Source organism: Panthera leo, chromosome A2 (genome assembly GCF_018350215.1).
Source record: "Panthera leo isolate Ple1 chromosome A2, P.leo_Ple1_pat1.1, whole genome shotgun sequence".
Taxonomy (NCBI): domain Eukaryota; kingdom Metazoa; phylum Chordata; class Mammalia; order Carnivora; family Felidae; genus Panthera; species Panthera leo.
In genome coordinates this window covers 135016668-135039577 of record NC_056680.1, presented here as the reverse complement: position 1 = coordinate 135039577, position 22910 = coordinate 135016668, and the positions used below count along the sequence as shown (strand labels likewise).

General features: G+C 39.1%; 2 long non-coding RNA genes across 2 annotated transcripts in view; both read left to right on the top strand.

Moving 5' to 3' along the window:
• The window catches only part of LOC122210352, a 100013-nt gene that overhangs the window by 12126 nt on the left and 64977 nt on the right, over positions 1–22910 (top strand). The gene's annotated exons all lie outside the window — the stretch shown is intronic.
• Positions 10316–22548, top strand: LOC122210349. Its single transcript, XR_006198020.1, has 3 exons — positions 10316–10580; positions 21977–22034; positions 22358–22548. It is a non-coding gene; the product is annotated as an uncharacterized LOC122210349 (long non-coding RNA).

Genomic DNA, 22910 nt, shown 5'->3' with positions numbered 1-22910 from the left:
ACTCAATTATCTGACAATGGCTTAGGAAAAATTTATGGTATTAGACTCTTGACTCTTGATGAAGGGATATCCCTCATCAAGCCTGAAATGGAAAAAGAAAAAAAAAAAAAAGAGGCAGAGAGTGAGTCCACAGTTCAGAGCTGTTCTCTTGCTCATTCCTTCCTTGGGGAGAGTGATATTCCCAAAGCCTGGATATGCCTCCTGATTGCCAGTGACTAGTCTCTGTCCTAATCTCATGTATACCTTTTACTTCTCTTGCTTACTGGTTCAAAGGCAAACCAAAGTGAAAGTACCATTGAAGAGAGCCCAGGTGGCCAGTCAGTTGAGCATCCAACTCTTGATTTTGGCTCAGGTCATGGTCACAGGGTCAGAAGATTGAGTCCCTTGTCAGACTCCATGCTGAGCAAGGAGCCTGCTTAAGATTCTCTCTCTCTCTGCCCCTTTCTCTCTCTCTCTCTCTCTCTCTCTCTCTCTCTCTCATAAATAAAAAAATAAAATAAAAATAAGATAGTAAAAAACCAAAAACAGTGAAAGCACCATTAAGTGAATCCGAATGGCCATTCTGACCCATCCCCAAACTCTGGCCAGCGTGCAGTCTGGCCATAGGTAGAGTGCTACCAGTAAGCCTGGGTATCTCCCAAACATTGGGCTCTTCAGGTAAACATTTGACAAATCTAAGCTCACCTTCCTCTTCAACACCACAGTCAACTAGTTATGACATTGAGAAGCCTGAGCCAAACTGGCTGTTTGGTGATTTAGGTGGTAGAGATGAAGGTTTGAGCCACCTGTGCCTCTTTCCTGAAATAACTGGGTGTGAGATGTTGAGTTTGCAAAAGGCTTCTCAGGTTTTTGTTGGGATGGTGACAGTGATGAGACTGGCCTTGTTATATTCCCCCTCTGAGTTCTGAGATCTCTTTATAGACCTTTCCGTTTAGAAGAATGTCTTAGGACAGAGTCTCCACAAGCACAACTTGAAGGAAGGATTTATTTATATGTCAATGGTTTACTAAGGAAGTGTTCCTAACAGGAATCCGTAAGGAAGCGAGGAAAGCAGGAGAAGAAGTGGACCCAAGCACAGGTACATTTGCAGGCTAGTTCTCACCAAAGATGGTTTGAGTCTGGCCCACTGGAAAATGTTGATGTGTGAGTTGGCACTGTGCAGTTTTATCCTCATCCGAGGCAAGGGACCTGGGCTTCTCCAACTCCCTGTCTGGTCCTTAGGAAGGGCTGCCTTGAGTGGGGGCAGCAGACTTCTAGCTCACTGTAAGTGAAGGCAAAACCCAACTAGCCTAAGGGTAGGCAGTATTCTGGAAAAGAGTACAGGTCCTGACCTCTGGAATAAATGGTTTTGAAGTCAGGAGAGAGGTGCCCAAGTAAGTATAAAAGCAATCCAGGTCAAGTCCGTAAAGCTCCCACAGAAGAGCAAGGGAATTTTATTCATAGGACTCCTTATTAAGTCACATTTCATTGGTCAAAATGTGATTGATACATGTGCCTCCCTGAACCAATCAGTGTGGTTAGGTGCAGGATACTCTGCTGAACTTAACCAACCTGGGGATGGGATCTATGCTCAAACCACATGGCTGCTTTGTACTGGGATGGGTGAGTTCTGTGATAGAAAATGTTTGGACAAAAGGAGAAATGAATCCTGAGGAAGCAGCCAACAAATATCCACTTTTCCCTAAGAGCTATTTGAAGCTAATGCAACAAAGCTCCAAAGCTCTAAGCAGCTCATAAATTCAGTTATATCAAGTTGAATCATATTCCCTATATATAATACCTATAGTATCTAAAATGTTACTAAACATTTTTTTTTTCCTTTTGCATTTGCTTGAAGTTTTTAATATAACCATGAACCTAAGTTTGGAAATAAAGATTTAAACATAAGCATTTGCAATTGCTGTCCCTTTAGTGAGAAGTCCTAAAAATCTGATGGCTCAGAATACATTTGTTTTTTCTAGGGACCCCTGGCCACAAAATTTCTGAACAGAAAGCATAACATAGGGCTTCTGCTAACTCAGGACAGAGACGTTTTTCTGAGGCTTTTCTTTCTGTGTTGTCTGCACATAATCAGCTCCCCTATACATTTTCAAATAGTCTCTGAAGATATACAGGTTGTATCTTTCCCATAATTCCTTATTCTTTTGTTTTCCTTAATAATTACTTTCAAACATTTCCATGCTTACCGTGATACACACATTGAGAATGAGCTGTGCAAAATAAATATTTTGTTTTAGGTCCAAAAGAACTAGACTTTTTTATGTCTGAGAAAATATTTCAAAACTTACCACCTACACAGCAATAAATCATTTAATGATAACCCTTTAAGTGTACCATTAGAACTCGTCTAGAATTTCATGAAAGACCTGCCAGGTTATTTCCATGGCAATTGGTCTAATTTTAGAGATATTATCCTAAGGAGCATCCCATGTTGTTTAAAAAAAAAAAAAAAAAAAAAATCAAATGAGTAAGTTTGAAGATCTGATTGGCATTATTCGATGATTCCTGAATCAGGCAGCATCCCATCTAGCGAACAGAAGAGAGCTCTGAGTTGTATGAAATGGTTAAGTTTTTACAGGCAGGAGGGTAGGACCAGAAAGGCAAAAGAATGGATTATTTCAGGTGGTTACCTTCCCTTAGGTGCAGGCCAGTGGGTCTCATCAGGCAGATTACTTCACTAGTGCTGACCAGGAAATTCCAGACTATTAAAATTCCACTCCTGGAAGAGGCTGTAACTGTAGGTAGGTTACATATTAAGTTGTGGGGCATAGCAAGTGACTCCACTTTGGGCTTGTTGTTTCTTTTTAACAATGTAAACAATTCATATTTACTACAATTTTTTGAAAAAAAACTTTTTTTTAAGTTGAGCTAGCATTCATATCAGGGTCTGCTGAATGAGAGCAGTGCTGATGTTATGCGTGGGCTATATTAGACCTTACATAAGGTACAAAACTATGTCATATTTTAACAGCTGTGACAGTAAGTGGGGGTATATATAGATGTACTAGTGAAGCAAATTATTGAAGAATATTATTTTTTATTCTTTTATTACTGGTCACTTTTACTTATGTTGAGTATAGCTTGGGTTGCTAATTAGTGGTAGTGATATAAAATATCTTTTACAAATTAGGTAACAACATGAGTTTATTTGAAAAAAAATAAAATAATGAAGTTATTTATATGTCTTTAGATGTTATCATATATATATTATATATATAGGTTGTATATATATGTAATAATATATATATATAAAATATATATATATATATATAATATATATAGGTATGTTCTCACCTGTAATAACAATCATTGAAGGTGGTATAAGTATGACTGAAATTTAAGGAATGTCGACTTTGCCCTTCAGCATATGCTAATGGACTTGTAAATGCAAATGAAAGGTTATCTTCTAAATGGAGGTGATCCTAGACTCCTCAGAGAACTCTGAAAGTTTAAACAATAACAAGTGTAGTGCATTCAGTGCAAAGAAAAGCAGAATCAGTTTATAGAGATGTATCTGCTCCTCGGCAGAAAGGTATCAACATTGTAAGGAATGGATAAGCACCTTAGAAGCAGGATGTTTAGAAGTAAAGGTGCAGGAAAAGGAAATTTGCCAGAGCCGACTTCACCTAGAGAAAGAATGTTCTATGAGGCTGATGTAAGAAGCCACTTGACAAGGATATTGCTATTGTCACGTGGAAGCTAGATTTCATGACCCATTCCAGTAATCTAAGTCCTTGTTCAGGCTGATCTATCTAGACTGCTTAGCAGTTACACTGCTTATAAATAAGGGAAGTGGCTCAAACAGCGTTCTATGATGAGCTTTGTTAGTATGGATCAGCTTCTTGAGAAGCTAATTATATTCCCATTGATGAGATTAAGTTTCTAAATCTGAAAGGTTCAAGGCCAACCTTGAACTGGACTGGGTGATTGCATGAACATGTGCGCTCACTTTGTGAGGATCTGGGTGAGCTCCACATCTGGAAAATCCCTACGTCTCAACAAGGCTTACCTGTTTTTAACTTTTTCACTTCTGCTGTTCATGTTATTTGTCATTCGAACCAAGTTCTTAATGTTATTTTATACCATATTAACATATGAGATAATTTGCAGATATTCTCTTAAGGAAAAAAGATTTATTTCTGTTTCTCATTTTTGAAAATGTAAGGACTCAATGTTTTGCAAAAAATGTTGAGTTATTTGAGTATCCACCTGCCTGAAATTGAAGCATCAGACACATTAAATATTTCTCATTCAAACTGCTGTATATCTTTCTCTTTCTTCATTGCCAACTCTTTTGAATGAGCCATTTGCTCTCACTGCCTCCACTTGTTTAGTGCCAAGTTTCCTCTCTCCACCCCCCACCATCTGGTTCCCACCTCCATTATTCTGCTGAAACTCTGCAAGATTTCTGACTGATAGAGCTGCTTAATCCTCATGTCACTTGACTTCTCTGCAGAGTTGGATGGTCTGTTTTATTTTATGCTTTGAAACATACCTCCTTTCCTTTCTGATGTCCAAGACCTACTGTCTCCTCTTAATTTTCCCCCTGACAGCGAATACTCCTTTCCTTCTTTTGGTGTGTTTCACTGTAAGCTTTTTTTGAAAAAGAAATAATACCTGGCAAATGAAGCTCATCTTTTTCCTATTCTTCTCCTCCACTCTATTCTCCTATTCTGAAGTTGTATTATTATTAACATGCTTTCCTACATTTGTGTGTCCACATACAGTATGTGTTAACTTTATGTTTTAAACTTTCACATACACAGAATCATAGCATCCTTTGTAGCTTGCTTTCACTGAACATTATTTGAGATTCACCTGCTTTGATATATCTAGATCAGTTAATTCACTTTAATTTCTCTGTGATCTTTTGTGTATGAATTAATGACAGTTTTAATGACCCTTTAAACACAGACTTTTAAAATTAAGACTTTATTGTTCAGGGCAGTTTTAGGTTCACAGCAAAATTGAGGGGAATGTGCAGAGATTTCCCATATACCCTTTATTCCTACACTTCCATAACCTCCCTCCTATCAACATCCCCACAGAGTGTACATTTGTTACAATTGATGAACCAACATTGACACATCGTAATCAATCAAATTCCATAGTTTACACTACTGTTCACTTTTGGTGTTATATGTTCTGTGAGTTTAGACAGTTGTATATTGACATGTATCTACCATACAGTATCATGTAGAATAGTTTCACTGCCCTAAAAATACTCTGTGTTCTGTCTATTCATCCCTTCCTCCCCGACCAACCCCTGTCAACCCAGTACTGACCTTTTCATTGTCTCCATAGTTTTATCTTTGCCAGAAAGTTACATAGTTGGAATCATACAGAATGTAGCCTTTTCAGATTGGCTTCTTTCACTTAGTAATATATAAGTTTCCTCCATGTCTTTGTTGGTTTAATATCTCCTTCTGATTTAGTGCTGAATAATACTCCCATTTCCGGAGTGTGCTAGAATTTGTTTATCCATTCACCTACTGAAGGACATCTAGCTTCCAACTTTTGACAGTTAAAAATAAAGCTGCTGCTGGGGCGCCTGGGTGGCTCAGTCGGTTGGGCGTCCGACTTCGGCTTAGGTCATGATCTCGCAGTCCGTGAGTTCGAGCCCCTCATCGGGCTCTGGGCTGACAGCTCAGAGCCTAGAGCCTGTTTCGGATTCTGTGTCTCCCTCTCTCTCTGACCCTCTCCTGCTCATGCTCTGTCTTTCTCTGTCTCAAAAATAAATAAATGTTAAAAAAAAATTAAAAAAAAAATAAAGCTGCTGTAAATATCTGTGTGCAAATTTTTGTGTGGACATAAGTTTTCAACTCCTGAATTCAAACTTCTAAGAGACTTGGTATTATTTTACATATTTTTAAGTGATTTCATCTATTCCCATTGTACCAGCTACCAGTTATAGACCAATGACTTCCATAACTCCATTAGCCTCAGAGATGATTTTGGGGATAATTTCAACAAGCTCCATGTGTATATTTCTTGTAGGTATTCAACTTGTCCAAAAATGACCATTGTTACTATTCCTGAAAGCTTTTACTTCTCTCATCCTTTTTCTCCTACCACAGTTGAGAAAACCAGTACTCTCCCAGTCACCAAAAATAGAAAACATGTTTTAACCTATTTCTGTCATGTTTTTTCTCATTGTCTGTCTAATCCTGACTCTTTACACAATATGTCTCCTTTTTTTTTTTTTTTTCTTTTCTGTGTCTACCTCCATTGGTTTAGACCAAGCCTTTATTACTCTTACTGCACTAACACAATTTCTTTCCAAATATTTCCCATGTGTCTAATTTCCCCCATTCTTATTTATCCTTCATCATGCTGCCAGAGTTATCTTTCTAAAAAGAAGCTGGTATATTTTTCTGGAAAGGGATAGTAAATATTTTAGTCATTGTGGGTTATATGGTCTCTGTGTCAACTATTAATCCTACCATTGTAGCATACTAGTCACAGATAGGAATACATAAATGACTACTCCAATAAAACTTACAGAAGCAGTCAATAAGCTAGATTTGGCCCAGGGCTGTAGTCTGCTGACCTCTATCCTACAACATAACTTGGATCATGCATCTCCCCACCAAAGCCTTTCCATTTCCTACAGAACATAATATTCACTATCCTTCTGAATCTGGCATTACTAACTTAACCACTTATGATCAGTTGCCTCAAACTCTGAAGTTTCCAGCTATATTCTGGTATGTTCCTTGGTATCCTGATCTCATGGCAATGGGAAAAATGGTTCGGAGGCAGTAGGCCTGGGGATTTGGTTGTGGGAGGATGAGAATGCTTCTGTCTGACAGTTCTGTATTCTCAATAAATTATGGGCAAGGATACCTGCTAAGAGATAAAGGTGGAAGAGGGAGAGTAGAAGATAAATGAAAGAGAATCCAGATCAATATGTTCATCCTGGGGAACAGAAAAATAAAATTATTAGAGAAATCTAGCAAGATTTCTGGGTCATAGTCAAGATTCAAACTGTGGCCTGAGATTACGAATTTAAAGTGAAACTAGTTACACGATTATGTAATCTGTGGTCACTAACATTTCTGTGCAAACAAGGAGAAAGTCTGAAGCCACAAGAGTTCATACATGGATTAGGGTTTTGTAGGGTGAGCTCAGTTGACGGAAAGAAGGAACTAAGAGTTGGCAGTATTTACAAAGGGTCATTATGTTGATAATGGAATCTGTGCTAAACAAGATGGGAAGTGATGACAGGAGGGGGCTGATGGATAATAAGAAAGGGGGGATGAGAGGATCAGATGTCCCCACATCATTGAAGAACTGTGTAATTGTATGGAAGTACTTGTGCCCACTGAATACATTGGAAGCTGCCCTAGGAAAGTTCGGTGTTTGGATAGGAATGTTTTGAAAAGGTTTGTATTTTTTAAGAGATGTAAAGATCCAGGGTATGACTGCATAAAGTGAGTGACTGAAGTGGAAAAGAAAAATGTCAGTGGAATATAGAAATCAGGAAACTGAGAAGTTGGAGCTTTTTGATGGGTCCCCCCCACTTACGTATTGAAATCACCAAATATAAGGAAAGGAAACCAAAATTGGAACATTGCCAGGAACCAGAGGCTGGTGAAAGATGAGGTGTAACTAGGAGGTTGAGAAGAGTGTAAGAAGGTGCAGGAAACAGTGATACATCCAAATGACAGCATTAAAAGAACAGTGATTCTTGCAGGAGGAAAAGGGTGACATCATTTGGAAGTAGCAAGGGGGAGCAAGAAATACACCTACCTCGATCAACTCCATATAATCAGCTTCTGGCCCTGATGTTTGCTCAGGACCCAGGTAGGTTTCAAGTAAGGCAAGGAGGTGAAGGGAACACATATTTGAAGAATAGGAACGGCTGCTTCAGATTGGGGTCGAAGGAGACACTGGAAGAATTTGTTTGGTAAGAGAGGGAAGTGGAGAGGATATATAGCTTGTGGGTTAAGAATTTTTGAGAAAGAATAACTTAGGCTGAGACTCCTGCTAATTAGTGAAGCATGATGGCATTAGTCCTGAGAGGTTCACCTTGTAATACTCTTGATAGTGTGTTGGCTCAGGACTAGTGGTTATTCTCAGTAATTGAAAGTTCTAGATTCATCTGCTACAATTAGCTCACTTAGCTTGGGCAAGGCTCTAAACCATTCAAAACCGCAATTTTCCCTCTATGCAGTGAGGAGTTGGTCTAAATAATCTCTTGAACTTCAGGTATTTAATTAATTTATTTGGGTTGGGGGAGACGGGAGAGGGAACAAGCAAGGGAGGGAGGGAGAGAGAGAGAGAGAGAGAGAAAATCCCAAGCAAGCAGGCTCCATGCTCTGTGTTTGTTTGTTTTTTTGCATTTATTTATTTTTGAGAGACAGAGAGAGACGGTGTGAGCAGGGGAGGGGCAGAGAGAGAGGGAGATGCAGAATCAGAAGCAGGCTGCAGGCTCCGAGCTGTCAGGACAGAGCTGGACCTGGTGCTTGAACCCATGAACCGTGAGGTCATGACCTGAGCCGAAGTCAGACGCTTAACCGACTGAGCCACTCAGGTGCCCCAACCATGCTCTGTGTTTAGACACCAGGTTAAATCTCAGGACCCTGAGATCATATCCTGAGCCAAAATCAAGAGTCGAATGCTTGACTGACTGAGCTACCCAGGTGTCCCAAACTTAAAGCATTTTAAATATCTGAAAGCAAAGAAATAGGGTCATGGCACTCATGAGTTTGCAGTATTAGAAATAAATATTTATTCTGCAAATCAGTGATGTATCAAGAGTGAATATTAGGAAGAAAGAAATACCGGAGAGTTTATGCATCTGCTACATTTGGCTTCACAGTAAGTTAATGATTTCAACAAACTAGAGATAAGTGACAGAACAGTTCAGAATGTATATTTTAGAGCTATTTGGTAATGCCTTCCTGCTAAAGCAAATACACTTTGTTAACTCATAAATATGAAATAGTGATAGATTTATGATATCTCAAATCGTAGGTAGTAATTAAAGTTGGAACTGAATCGCCAGCCCTTATCTCATCCTCTTCCCATTTTTATTCCCCTCCTTATTCAATTTGTGTTATTAGTTGATCATATTATTGTTATAATAGCATGATGCATGAATGAGACCGTTGAATCATAATTGGTGAAGGCAATGAGTTAGTGAGGAGGTTTATTCAATCAAGAATGAAAATGCTTCTTCACAAGTTTTTAATATTTAGACTAATTTCCTACTAACCTACTTAGTGGAATTGTTGGATCAATTCAGTCAACCCTGTAACCATGCTAATAAGCCTACTGGTTAAACATTGTATTTCAGTCCATATTGGAGAACAGCTTTGGATCCAATTAGATGACGGATCTTATCAGGTGAGGACTTTGTCCTGCTGTCTTGATATTTAGCTGAGTTTGGTGTCCTGGTATGTGTTTTGTTGAATGGCTTAGACTCTTCAAAGAGAGAGGTCTCTAAGAGAAAAACCAGCAAAGTTTGAGCTTGGTTGGGAAAGGACATTGCATAAAATCAAAGGCAGGTAATATGGACATTACATATTCCTTATTTGCAAATAAAAATGATATATATTTGAGCTATAAATCTTATAATGTGAATTAATTTCAAATAGAGGCAAAATGTTAAGAACTGGAATATTTCACTAGTTTAAAAGTGTATATGTATAAAATTGGTATAGAAGTTTCTTATAATATTGAATGTAATTTAAATGTTTGTATCTGAGAAATAGGGCATATTTGCTTATTTCATACTAGGTATTGCACCTACAGTTTGGGTAATTGGCCACTAGATGGCAGAACTGTGATGTGCAAGTAGGTCAGAAGACCTAAAGGGGCATTCTGAAAATAAAATAAAAAATAAAATAAAATAAAATAAAATAAAATAAAATAAAATAAAATAAAATAAAGGGGAATTCTGTAGGCTTAGATAATTTAAAGAGCCAGCACATGGAATTCCTTAAAATACAGTTTAAATGCACAAGTTAAGCAAATACTGGTAAGATTTTTATAAATGAATATTATATGATCTAGGTCATCAAAGAGTTGATAGTTCAAGATAGGTGTGAGGTTTTTATGTTTTTTAAAGCACTGTAATAGAATGTGATAAATACCATTACAGATTTTTTTATGTCAAAGTATAATGGGAACATGGGGACTGTTAGAATTAATTCTACTTGTAATGGTGATGTTGAGACAAGGAGTTCTTGGAAAGGTATAGAGAATGTAAAAGTCAAAGAGGAGCATGTCTTCTAAAAAACAAAACAAAAAACATAATCTAAAACAAAAAGTATAAAAATAACATCTTTTATGGATAAAGTGACAAAATAAAATTTAAAATAAGATGAAAAAACCCAAAAAAACTAATTCCTATGTAATCTTTACTTCTGATCCAGTGATCACAACCAGGGACAATTTGCCTCCCATAGCACATTTAGCAGTGTTTGTAGATATTGTTGATTGTCACAATTGGGGAGGGGGTGCTACTGGAATCAAGTGTATAAAGGTCAGGGATGCTGCTGAGCAGCCTACTCTGCACAGGACAGGCTCCACAAGAAAAATACTACCTGGCCCAAAACAGTAACAGTGCCAAGGTATTGTAAATATAGGTAAATAAATCCAGAGGTTTAAAATTGGACAGTAGAACACAGGTGAAATTCAGTATTTAGGAACAAGTTCAGTTTGGAACATGAAAACTAGAATTTTTATTTCAAGAACAAGAGCAGATGAGATCTGGTGTTTGGCAGGGGGGAGGCTGGAAACAGCACCTTGGATTAAAGATATTTGGGCAAGACTTCTCAACCACAGTTGGAGCTAGGACAACACAGGCTTGATTTTGCCCTGGCAAATAAGGGCCAGGGGGTGGAGTGGCCAGAGTCAGCTCCGTGGAACATGCACAACAGGGTTCAGATCTAGGCTTTGGCATTTATTAGCTGGGTGACTCATCTAACTTCTAAGGTTCCATTCCTTTAAAATGGGGAAACTTATTGAAAGGATTAGAAATGTATGTTAAGTACCTACGGCATAAAGGTGCTGCATAAATGGTATTTAACATTATTGAGATACCGTACCAGTTCTCTCTCATTCCACAGTTGTCTTCGCCCCTTCTGGAAAATTACTCAGGATACAACTATATTTCATAACTTCGAAAATAGAAAAACATATGAATTGTGGGATGGGAAGAAGAAAAGTAAATGACAAAACACGAAACTTTTGCAAGACATCATTGGGAGAAGTACTGAAAGCTGAGTCAGAATCACCAAGCTCTCTGAACAGTATTGTTATCTGTTAGGAAAGAAATAGCTAATATTTCCATGAGGAGGAGAGGGGGTTCAGGGATGGGGGGTGGAGGGAGATGAGGCTGTGATTAGCCAAACACAGCCTGGCTAAATCCAACTGTGCTGTTCCTGCACCTACACATCTGAGTGGAATGAAGCCCACAACAGTGCTGACTACTGTCGCTTGCTGTCACTACCACTGTTCCTAAAGTAGGTGACATTGCCCTGCAGCGATGCCGATACCATATATCCCCAATCCATACTCTTCCTTGTTGATTACTTCATACTTTCTGCACCTCTCCTCAAACCTCCAAGGCCTTCTCCACCGAAATCACTCTTAGCTGATGACCCTGGTTCCTATTTCACTGGCAAAATAGAAACCTTCATAGGAGAACTTTCATGAACTCTCACACCTCATCTACTTACCTCCTGCATCTGTGTGCATTCGCTCTGCCTTCCTTTTCTGTTACTAAGCATGCACTTAAATTGTCTGTATTCTTAAATAAGGTCAGTTTCTCACTGTTGTACTATATTCCATCCCTTTTCACCACTAAAGGCATGATTCCAGCAATTCTTACCCATTCTTTTGGATCATAATTATTTCCTCTCTTTTGGGTTGTTACATCACCATACTAACTGCTGTTATATCTCCCATTAATTTTTTTTTTTTTTTTTTTTTTTTTTTTGCTATGCCAACTTCACTTTGCTTCTTATATATAAAAAAAACTTTGGAATTCTCTATACTGAGAATTACAATCCATTAGGCTTTTATCACTGCTTCACAAAAACTGTTTTTCACCAGGACAATTTGTGTTGCTAAATTTGATCATGAGCTCTCACACCTCATCTCCCCTGAACTCTTAGCATTTGATATGGTCAGTTATATTTTCCTCCTTAAAACATTTTCTTGGTTTTCTAGCTTCCACACCTTGCTGGCTTTCTTTCTGCTTTGCTTGTTGCTTCTCAGTCTCTTGTTTTCCTTCTACATGCTCTCTTTCCCAACTTCTATATCTTGGAATGCCCTGTAGTTAGTCTTGAGACCTCTCCCTTGTCTATCTATGTTCAGTCTCTTCATAATTTTAATTCAGTGTCATAGCTTTAAATACCATATGCTGATGACTCCCATATTTATATCTCTGGCTTGAACCTCTATCCTGAATTCAGGCTTATTGCTCAGACTTCTTCCTCAGCGTCTTGAGTTGCAGGTTTAATATCCATCTCAAAGTTAATGTGTCTAACACTGAACTCTACATACAAACTCCCAAACGTCCTCATCTCAGTTAATAGAAATGTAATTCTTCATTTGCTGAGGCCAAAACTTTGGAGTAATGCCTAACACCTTTCTCTTTTATTAAAAACATCTCACATCTGAAGTGTCAGCAGATTCCATTGTCTGACTCTATTTTCACTTATACCTCAAATCTGTCCAATTGGTCCATTTCTCCCTGCACCCTCACCCTCCCTGCCCCCCATACTGTTACCGTTCTGGTACAAGTCCTTCTTCTGTCACCTGGTATTGCAGTACAGTGATTGGTTGCTTTTCCTGAGTATTCTTTGGTCCTCTTTTCCCAATCTGTTTTTAATACAGAAGCCGGAATCATACTCTAAGATGTAGTCAGATCATATCACCCCTCTGCTAAAATTCTCCACTCACTTCCAAAAGAATCTGTGTGATCTAGTCCCCTATTAACTTACACCTTTACTATTATTCCCTTGCTCACCCAGCTGTAGCCACAATGGCCTCATCACTGTTTCTTGAATGCTTCAGTAACAGCCTTGCCTCAAGTTTTGTATACTTGCTGTTCTTTCTGCTTTTCTTTTAGATTCCCTTGTGGTTCCATCTTTTCCTAAGGGACTTTACTCAAATGCTGTCTTCTCAATGAGGTCATCTTTGGTTACTTAATCTAAAATTTGACACCTGTTTGTAAACATTTTCTCTATTCTCCTTTTATGCTTTAGTTTTTCTCAACTCAACACTCTCTAGATACTATATATTTACATTCTATGAATTTGTTCTGCTCATTGTCACTCTCCCCTCTCCAAGGGGACAGGGTTTCTTATCTATTTTGTTCATTACTATAATAGTGCCTAGAATAGGGCCTGCCACATAGTAAGTACTCAATAAATATTTGTTCAGTGAATTTCAAATGACTGTTGAGTGAACATCAAATGACTCTGATAACCCTATAACATCCACACTGGGGAGGAAGGTTAGAGTAGGCATGAAAAATTTTTACACAGTAATATTCAACAATGTAATTTGGCAAAAAATATCAAAAACACTTCCTCTCAGAATCACTAAAATTACTCAGAATCCTTCAGAGCCATAACTGATGGCAATTCTTCCCAGCATGGTATTGTCCAACGGCCTTGGGACAGCATCAGTCATCTGAAGGCTTGACCGGGAGCTCAGCCAGACCTCTCAGTCAGATCTCAGTTCTTTTTTTTTTTTAATTTTATTTTTTATTTTTTAAAATTTACATCCAAATTAGTTAACATATAGTGAAACAATGATTTCAGGAGTAGATTCCTCAGATCTCAGTTCTTTTCACATCGTCCTCTACATTGAGCTTTAAGTTACTGTGACCAGATTCCAAGAGCAAGCATTCCGAGAAGTAAGAAGCAGAAGCTGTGGGGTCAGTTGAAGGCTAGACCCAGAATAGGCACAGAATAAGTTCTGTTTCATCCTATTAGAGCCATCATAAGCCCAGCCCAGAGACTGTGGAAGGGGGACTGCACAAGATTCATTAACTATCTACCACATTTGGGTACTTTCACTAGACACCTCTGAAACACTGAATCTCATTCCTTGTGCCCACCTTTGATTTTAGCTGAAGCTAAAGTGTGTACTTCTGTGCAAGCTCAGGCTGCCTTTGCACTTCTCACTTCAAGTGAGAGGCAGATTTTTCAGCTTTCTGCCCCAAATCTTTCTGTTATACCAGGGAGCCTGAAAATACAGGTGAGTTAACTTCTAGGACAACCTTATATCAACAGGAGATGGAAGCTCCAGCTTCTTGTCCCTTGGGAAGCATAATGTATGCATCAGGACACTCAGGTGAATTGAGCCCCTTTTGTCCACAGTGGGAATTTGGTTATGGACACTTATATTGGATTTTTCAGGTTTTTTGTTTAATGTTTATTTACTTTTGAGAGAGACAGAGTGGGATTGGGGGTGGGAGGCACAAAGAGAGGAGGAGACAGAGGATCCAAGCAGGCTCTGCGCTGTCCGCATAGAACCTGATGTGGGGCTTGAACTCAAACTGCAAGATCATGATGTGAGCCAAAGTTGGATGCTCAACCAACTGAGCCACCCAGATGCATGGATTTTTCTATTTTTTGAACTCACTTTCCCTGGGTCCTTTGTCCTATGTCCTAGGATCACCACCCAAATAAACTACCTGACTCTTTTTTGGGAAAACACACTTGGGTATTTTAGGTAATAATGAGAAAAATCCTTGCATCTTTCATTTAAAGAACAAAATTAGGACTTCTGAAAATGGTTGAACTTGTGACTATAAATTCCAGTCTTTCCATTTCTGTAAAAGGGTTTATAGTCTGAGGGCTGGAGATGTGTTTCAGTGTATAAAGCTAATTGAGGTGATAGGGAAGAGGTTTAATCCTTTGTCAAATGGAGGACCAATTGGAGAGGATGACTCATTCTGTCTTGGCTGTTCCTGCAAAGAAGTTGGATGTCTCCAGATTTAGAAATAATGCATGTAAATGTGCATGAAACTTTCTTTTTTTTAATATAGATTAAGGATAATTCTGTCTCCTTAGGAAAGGTGACAATTGCAAAATTTTCCTGTTTTAGGAAAAGAAAATATTCAGTACAAAGCCTTTAAATGTGGTTTATAAGCTAAGATCTGGCACCTTCATTCAGTAAATAATTCAGTTGAAATGAAAGAAGCTTTTATGCAAACTTTGGAAGAGTCTTAATATGTATATGTTGTATATGTATGTATTTACTAGTTGAATTTATATTTGAAGATGTATATTTGAAGTAATGTACTTAAATTATACTTCTTTCACAATTTATTTCTCATCTTCAGAAAAATGATTTACAACTGGCTTTCAATGATACATAAATATGACCAGGTAGGAAGTATTAGAATTAAAACAGAAGAAAGAGTAACAAGGTGGGGCACAAAGCAGATATGCATTCAAATATATGTGCTTCTGTGCCGGCCTTTGTCATGTCTGCTCCGCTTGAGATGAATATAGAAGAATACCTGTGGAAGGCTGACTTTCATTCCAAAATATAACTTGGATCTGTTCTAGCATACAGTTGAACATAAAATGGAATCCAAAAGTGTAGCATGGCAACTATTAATTTAGTTTGAAAATACTTTAAAACAACTATAATCAGATACTTGCTTCAGGTGAAAAACCACAAAAACAGAATTCTTAACCACCACCACCACCGCCCCCCCACCAGCACCTGTAGAATACCTGACTTTGAGGAGAGCCATTTCCTCCCACATCCTCCAAGATGTTCTGTTTGTTCAATGTTCACCAAAATAACTGAGATCACTCCTTGTATTGGCTTGTTGTTTATAAATTAGTTGAAAGTTCTGGGACACCCTCCAAAAGCAACTATTTTCACATTTAAAAAGTTAGTCTGTAACTCTTTTCTGACAATAATGAGTTTGCAGAACCTGTTGTTTGTGCAGGCTACTCACGATTTGAGATAATAATATAACTGCATCATTAGCTTATAAAACATTGTTCATCTTTGTGTTCTCTACGGGACTGTGTCCAACTCATCTGAAAGCGGCATCTGATCATTAAGAATCAAGTTATAAAGAGCGGTGGGGGGTAATAACTTTGCTTTACCCTTGTGGAAAATTTCGGCTCTTGTATCAGATATCTATTTTTGATAAATTTGAGGATTATTGTAGGCTGCTTTTCTAGTTGAATAACTTTAATTCATTTTATTGTTACATGATTTAATTATTAAATATTAATTATTAATATTATTAATTATTTATTATTAATTATCTGGGCGACCCAGGATGACATTCACAAACCAATAGGACTTTCCAAAATCTCAGTTTAGTTTATCTAGGTTGAACCCACAATTTCCCTTTGATGCCAACCCAAGAATGTTGATATTGGTTCTTTTTTGTTTTTCCTTTTGTCTTCTCAGCACTGCTGCTAACTCCCCAAAACAATCATTCCAACTTTAGAACTTTGCTTTTTCTCCAGGCTATGCTATTGTATTAACAGTCTTTAGCTAAATCACTTAACCTTCCCATGTCTCAGATTCCTCAGCTGAAAACAATTACCTCATGGGTTGTGATTAAATGAGTTAATACATACAAACTGTGGGGGATGAAAATATTATTTTTTTTCTTCTAACCCCCGTAGGTTCTCTGGCTGGGGCCCTGTAAATTGGCTGACAAAAAGATTAAGTTGAAAACATTCGCATGTACATTTGCATGTACGTTGCATATCCGAGAGCACTCGGCAACGAGGCACTCAAAGGAGTGGTTAGAATTTGGGGTCTATATACCTAACTTAGAAGGGGAGGGGATGGCAAAGGGCACTTGGGGAAGAGCAAATGGCTTTTTGGAAGGGTAAATGGATCCTTGGAGGGCTGTATGGAAGATATGATGGTTTGTGACAGTGTGTGTCTGGGTGTGGTGCTGACTTCTTGTCTCCCAGAAGCTATTAGAGTGGATCCCGGGAGAGGATTTGTGGCACTTGAGTTCTTTTGGGAGGCCCTGCTTTTAGGCAGATAAGGGATTTTCAAGAACTCAAATGCTTTCCTCTCAAAATAATCCTGTCAAAGTGGCATATTTGGGGATGGCATATTCTGATCCCCTTCAATATGTAAGACCATGTAATGCTCTTAGAACATTCCTGACAAATAGCAAACACTCTCTGAATGCATGTTGCTGTTACTGTGGTGCTCGCTGACTCGATTCTGTTGGAGCGTTCATAAGTGAAGGTTTGAGCTGAGCTGTACTCGAACCAGAGTCTGTGCCCACCCAGTTAAAGGTGAGGGGGATCTAATCCCTCATTTCTGCCTCCTTCAAGATTCTGACCCAGTTAAGAACAGACATAAGACAGTAGTGCTGAAGGTCAGTTGGTTAAGCATCTGACTTCAGGTCATGACCTTGCAGTTTGTGAGTTCGAGCCCTGTGTCAGGCTCTGTGCCAAAAGCAGGGAGCCTAGAGCATGCTTCAGATTCCGTTTCTGCCTCTCTCTCTGCCCCTCCCCTGTTTGTGCTCTGTCTCTCAAAAATAAATAAACATGAAAAAAAAAAGAAGAAGACCATAGCGCTGGATGGCGCAGGGACAGTGTGTGGATAGAAGCAGACCTCCGAGCCTCTGGGGCTGTCTGTAGCAGGGGTTGGGGCATTCGAGACAGCATGGCCTGCCACAAGCCAAGAACTGTGCAAGGTCTGGGCGCCTGAGAGTGTAGATGTTTGCTTCACATTTTAAAAATTAAAGCCTGTTGCCACCATAGAAGCTGGGCTTTTTCTATCCTGCCAACAACTATAGTTCTCTCCTTTGGCTAAGGAAAAATTGGGTGTGAACTGATTTGACTTCCGTGTTACCCTGATACTACTTCCCTATTTACTGTGTGTGAGCTAAATCACACTGCTGAAATATATGTGGCAGAACTGTCCTATGAAGTTGTGACTCATGTTTGCTTTTTCATTTTAAGGTTCCATCTGAATGTCAGTTACTCTGGCTGGTGCAGGGCAAGTGGAAGCAGGCCTCTGGGACCTCGAGTGGGATCCTGCAGGCCTGCCAACCACGGGCAGGTGTGGGCACACACAGACGATCAGCTCCACTAGGGATTCATGGAATTAGTTAAAACACATACATACAGAGCAGAAAAACCATGTGTTGAGAATTTTCACTCTGCTGGGTTTTTTGTTATTGTTGTTCATACATCTTTGATATCCTCTGTGGCATCCTCTGGCTGTGCTGAGCTGCCGGCCCGAAGCTGATGCACCATACAAAACCATGTCAAGTTCCCAGCATATAGCAAGCATTCAATGAATATCACCTGCTCAACAGAGAAACGCAGCCTACCAGGTACCGGTTTCTCCCAGGTCTGTCAAGTCATTCAGTCATGCCTCTTTGCAGAAGAAGTTGCTAGTAATTGAGATTTGCTAAGAATGGAAGATTTTTTCCCTTGGCATTTCTGAGAAGGCAGAAATGTTTGTCTAAGTCTCCAACACTTTGCTTAGAGAAAGGAAATGTTGATGGAAGTTCCTACATTTTGAGCCAAGGCAGAAACACACAGTGCAGATAATGAAGTTTCTATTTATAGCATGGATTCATGTAGATTTCTCCACTGGAAGAACACAGGCAGTTGGACTACAGATCCCACATGTGTCCAAATATATTTTGTGTGACTTAGCCAGTCCCAAGGCCTCCCGGTTCGTCAAACACAAGCAGATGGTCCTGGCAGGGGTGACACCATAGCCTGTTTGCTGAACGCTTCCTCTGGAACCTTATTTTGGGGGAGGGAATGTGCATACTCAGTAGGGTGTCCATGATCGTGTGTCTGGTTTGTCTAGACTGTCCGGTGTTCTGTTGTACTAGCATCCCAAGTGATGTAGCATTTGTCACTCTCAAAACTGTTCCAGTTTAGGTGATAAATTATATGCTTACTTCAACATGAAGACACATCAGCTTGCCAAGAAACAAGTTCTAAAATCACATAAAAAGATTTCTTTCCTAATGCTTTAGACAATTTTGCAATGGAAGCCATAAAACTGATACAGATCAAGATGATGGATCTATCTGTAGCTTCATAAGAAATGAATAGAGAATTAGGGGCTTAGTTGGTTAAGTGTCCAACTCTTGGTTTCTGCTCAGGTCATGATCTCACGGTTCATGAGTTCAAGCCCTGCATCTGACCCCTCCCTGGCAGCAGGGAGCCTACTTGGGATCCTCTCTATCTCCTTCTGTCCCTTCCCTGCTCACTAGCTCTCTGAAAATAAATAAATAAACTTAAAAAAAAAAAAAGTAATGGTTAGAGAATTAAGAGACCCAAAGGGCCAAATATAGAAAAATTAATGAACAATCCAGAATTCTAACAGGCAACTAACATTAAAAGCCCCCAACATTTTGTAGACCTTACTCTTGGGGTCCCAACCAGCCAAAATGCAGGAGAGGATTCTTGGAGGATGCAGACTGTGCTCCAGGACTCCCACCACTCATTGGTCGTGCTTTGGAGCTCATGGCTCATGGGTTGCTAGAGTGCCATTTCTTGTAGAGCAGTATACTCTACCTCCAGCCAGCTGATCCCATCTGAGTCAAGAATGGTGGATGAGTCTGCGGAATTTCTGACTGACCATTAATCCCCACTGGATTAGGGGTTGGTGGTAAAATGGCTGGAGTCAGGCGGTGGGTTAGATCTATCTGGAGACAGCTAAGTCCCCTCCCACTTTCTGAAACTTTGCAGTGTGTTAAAGATGGCAGGATATGAAAGGCAGGAAGAAGACAGATTATTTAGTATTGGGGAAGAATCCTTTCAATGGGAACATCTTTCAGTGCAAGACATAAAGCAGTCAGGCGATTTGGGGCGAAGAGGGCAATTGTCATTATCAGAGTTATCAGTGGCTTAGATCCAAATTTGATAAAATACCCTTTGAGGGACTCTAGTTTTCATAGGATAGCATCCTGTACCCTCTATGAACAAAGAAAAAAGCCTGGAAAAGCCCAGCCCAGCCATAACGCTTTACTTTAAGAATTTGGAGGACTGAAGGGGTTGGGGACAAGGTAATAATCATAGATGGGAGACAAAGATCATGATCAGAAAGTTTGAAAAAAGATACAAAGTATGTAAATATATAATGAATATTAATGTTATATATTGTTAGATGCACAGAAAATAAAATTATACAAACATGTATGGGATTGTTTACATGCACTACAGGAAAACCATTATCCTGGGGGAAAGGGGAGAGGACAGAGATGAGCTATGGCAGGACTTTGCCCTTATTCTCCCCAAATTATATTGGAAGTGAATATTTTGAAAGCAGTGACAAGACTCTGATTTCCAGGTCCCAGGACCCTGGTGCGGCCTCTGAGAGCTCCATTACTCTTGGCTTCTCAGAAGGATCTTGGGTGTAAGGTTGGCTCACCTTGCTCTTCCCTCCTGGAATTGCCAAGATGTGCCTAAAACCCAATTATTGTATATTTTAGAAACCATGGATTCTGACATATATTTTCTCTTAAGGAGAATGGTGTGGTATGTATGTGTGTGTATATATATATATATATATATATATATATATATATACACACACACACACACACACACATATGTATGTATATATATATGTGTATATATATATATATATATATATATTTAGTGTAATATTTTAATAAGTCACCTTGTTGGCCAATTAATGACCCATATACAGGGGAGGGAGGATAATAATGGCCTTGGGAAAAGTTTATATTGAGCAGGGAGTAGAATGTGTTGGGGAAAATCCAATAAAGCATGTGGGCGCATAGTGAAAGTGGGTTAGGATGCATGGGAAGGGTTTTTACTAGTTATAATAAGGACTCTATCCCTATTCACACTTTTCCAGACCGGTGGTTCTCAGAATGTGGTCCCCAACTCACAGCATCAGCATCACCCAGGCCCCACCCCAGACCCAATGAATCAAAACCTTAGGGACTGGTGCCATCAATCTGTGTTTTATAAGCCCTCTAGGTGATTCTAAGACACACTGAAGTTTGGTAGCCACTTCTCTAGACTCAATTCTTGCTTCCTGTAATGAAGACGGGTCATTAAAAATCGTTACCACCATTCAATTCAACCAAAAAGAAGAAATGGGAGAACAAAGAGGGTCATCCAAACCCAAGTGAAAGACAGGCTTAAACTAGTCCTTGAAGTGTACAATTATAGAATGCTGACAGTTGACAAAATTAAGCATAATGATTTAAATTTATAGAGAAACCTAAAATTAAGAAAAAGAACTAAGATAATGCTAAAATTAAAATGCAATAAAATAAACTGAAGGTTAAAAATAGAATAAGGGGGAAATAAGTAAAACTTTCTATAAAAATAACATCTACCCTATATATCCTTCATATCATACCAGACACTATTCTAAGAAAGGTTACTCTTCTAACTCATTTAATTCTCTCAATAATGTCATGAGACAGGACCATTACTATTTCCATTTTATAGCAAGGAAAGGAAGGCACAGAAAGAGTAGGTACTTTGCCCAGAGTCACACAGCTTGGTAGGTAAAGTGAAGAGCAGAAATCCAGCTAGGAGAGCAATGAAGAACATACCTATTAAGAGAGCCTAGATTAGAAATAAAAATAAAGCCTATGAGTTTAAAATGAAAGGTCAAGAAGTAGGAGAAGGTGGGAAACAAGAAGCAAAGACAAACAAGGTCTTTGATTAGGTGTGGAGGTGAGTGCTTTCCCAGCATCAGGGCATCAAGGCAGAGGGCTCTTCTGTGAAGAAGCGGGTGGAGAGCCTGGCCCACCTTCATCGCTTCCCTTTCATTTTACCCCCTCTCAGGACCTCTCCCCTCTCCACCGAAGCTAGAAGCAGATCTTCTCAGACCAACAGATATCCCTACAGTACAAATACCATATCTGTTACAGGGCCAGGACCTCATTTGGTTCTTTTTTAGTAAAAGTAGAAAACCTTTGGTATGTCCTGGTTAAATGGGAGTTAATTTGCTGTATATCAGTTGAAAATTTTGTTTTGTCTGAATCTAGGATATGATGGCTTCAGTATTTCTGAAGACACAGAATTTCCATTAATCATTCAGCAGAGGTAAGAACCCTAAGCTCATTGAAATAACTGCTACTATTATCTGGGCTTAAGGACAATTTAAATGGCTTTTTTTTTTAATTATTTTTGAGAGACAGAGTGGGGGAGGGGCAGAGAGAGAGGGGGACACAGAATCCGAAGCAGGCTCTAGGCTCTGAGCTGGCAGCACAGAGCCCACCACAGGGCTCGAACCCACAAACCGGGAGATCATGACCTGAGCAGAAGTCGTCTGAGCCACCCAGGCATTCCTAAATGGCTTTTTGTATTTTAAGTTTTGTTACGTGTTTTTCCCCCTTCTCCTTTCTTACTGTGATTCTTCAATGAAGAGGAGCTATTATGAAGTTCCAAGAACAAGGACAGAATATCAGGGCAGCTCACATCCCAGCAATCCACCAGTCTTGGAGTGACTGACTGAGGAGGCATCCAGATGTGTCCTGGGTGCAGACCTAAGATGACCTGCCTAAAGCTATAGCTAATAAAAAGTAGTTGCTTGAAAGCTGGTGGGAAGTTTCATTGTTTGCTCTCCTCTCTAGGAGACCAAAGAGAGGTGAAGTCTTTCCTGAGCACAGATGATCGAAGCTGGGTGAAACACTCAGTCAAATTAGAGGTAAAACTGCAATTGAGGGCAGCCGTATCTTTGGAGTGTAAAACTGGTACTTGTACTACTTTTGGAAAAAAAAATGTTTAGAATTAGTATTCCCTTCTAAGGTAGAAAAAAGAAATGTTGAGAATCATAAAACTGAAAGGGAAAGATAAATTGTGCAATATTAATATGATTCAGAGTGTATACATTTTAGTTAATGAGTAACACTTCGATTAGATAATATCTATATAGAGTATAAAGAATTTAAAACTACCAACAAATACACTGTTGAGATG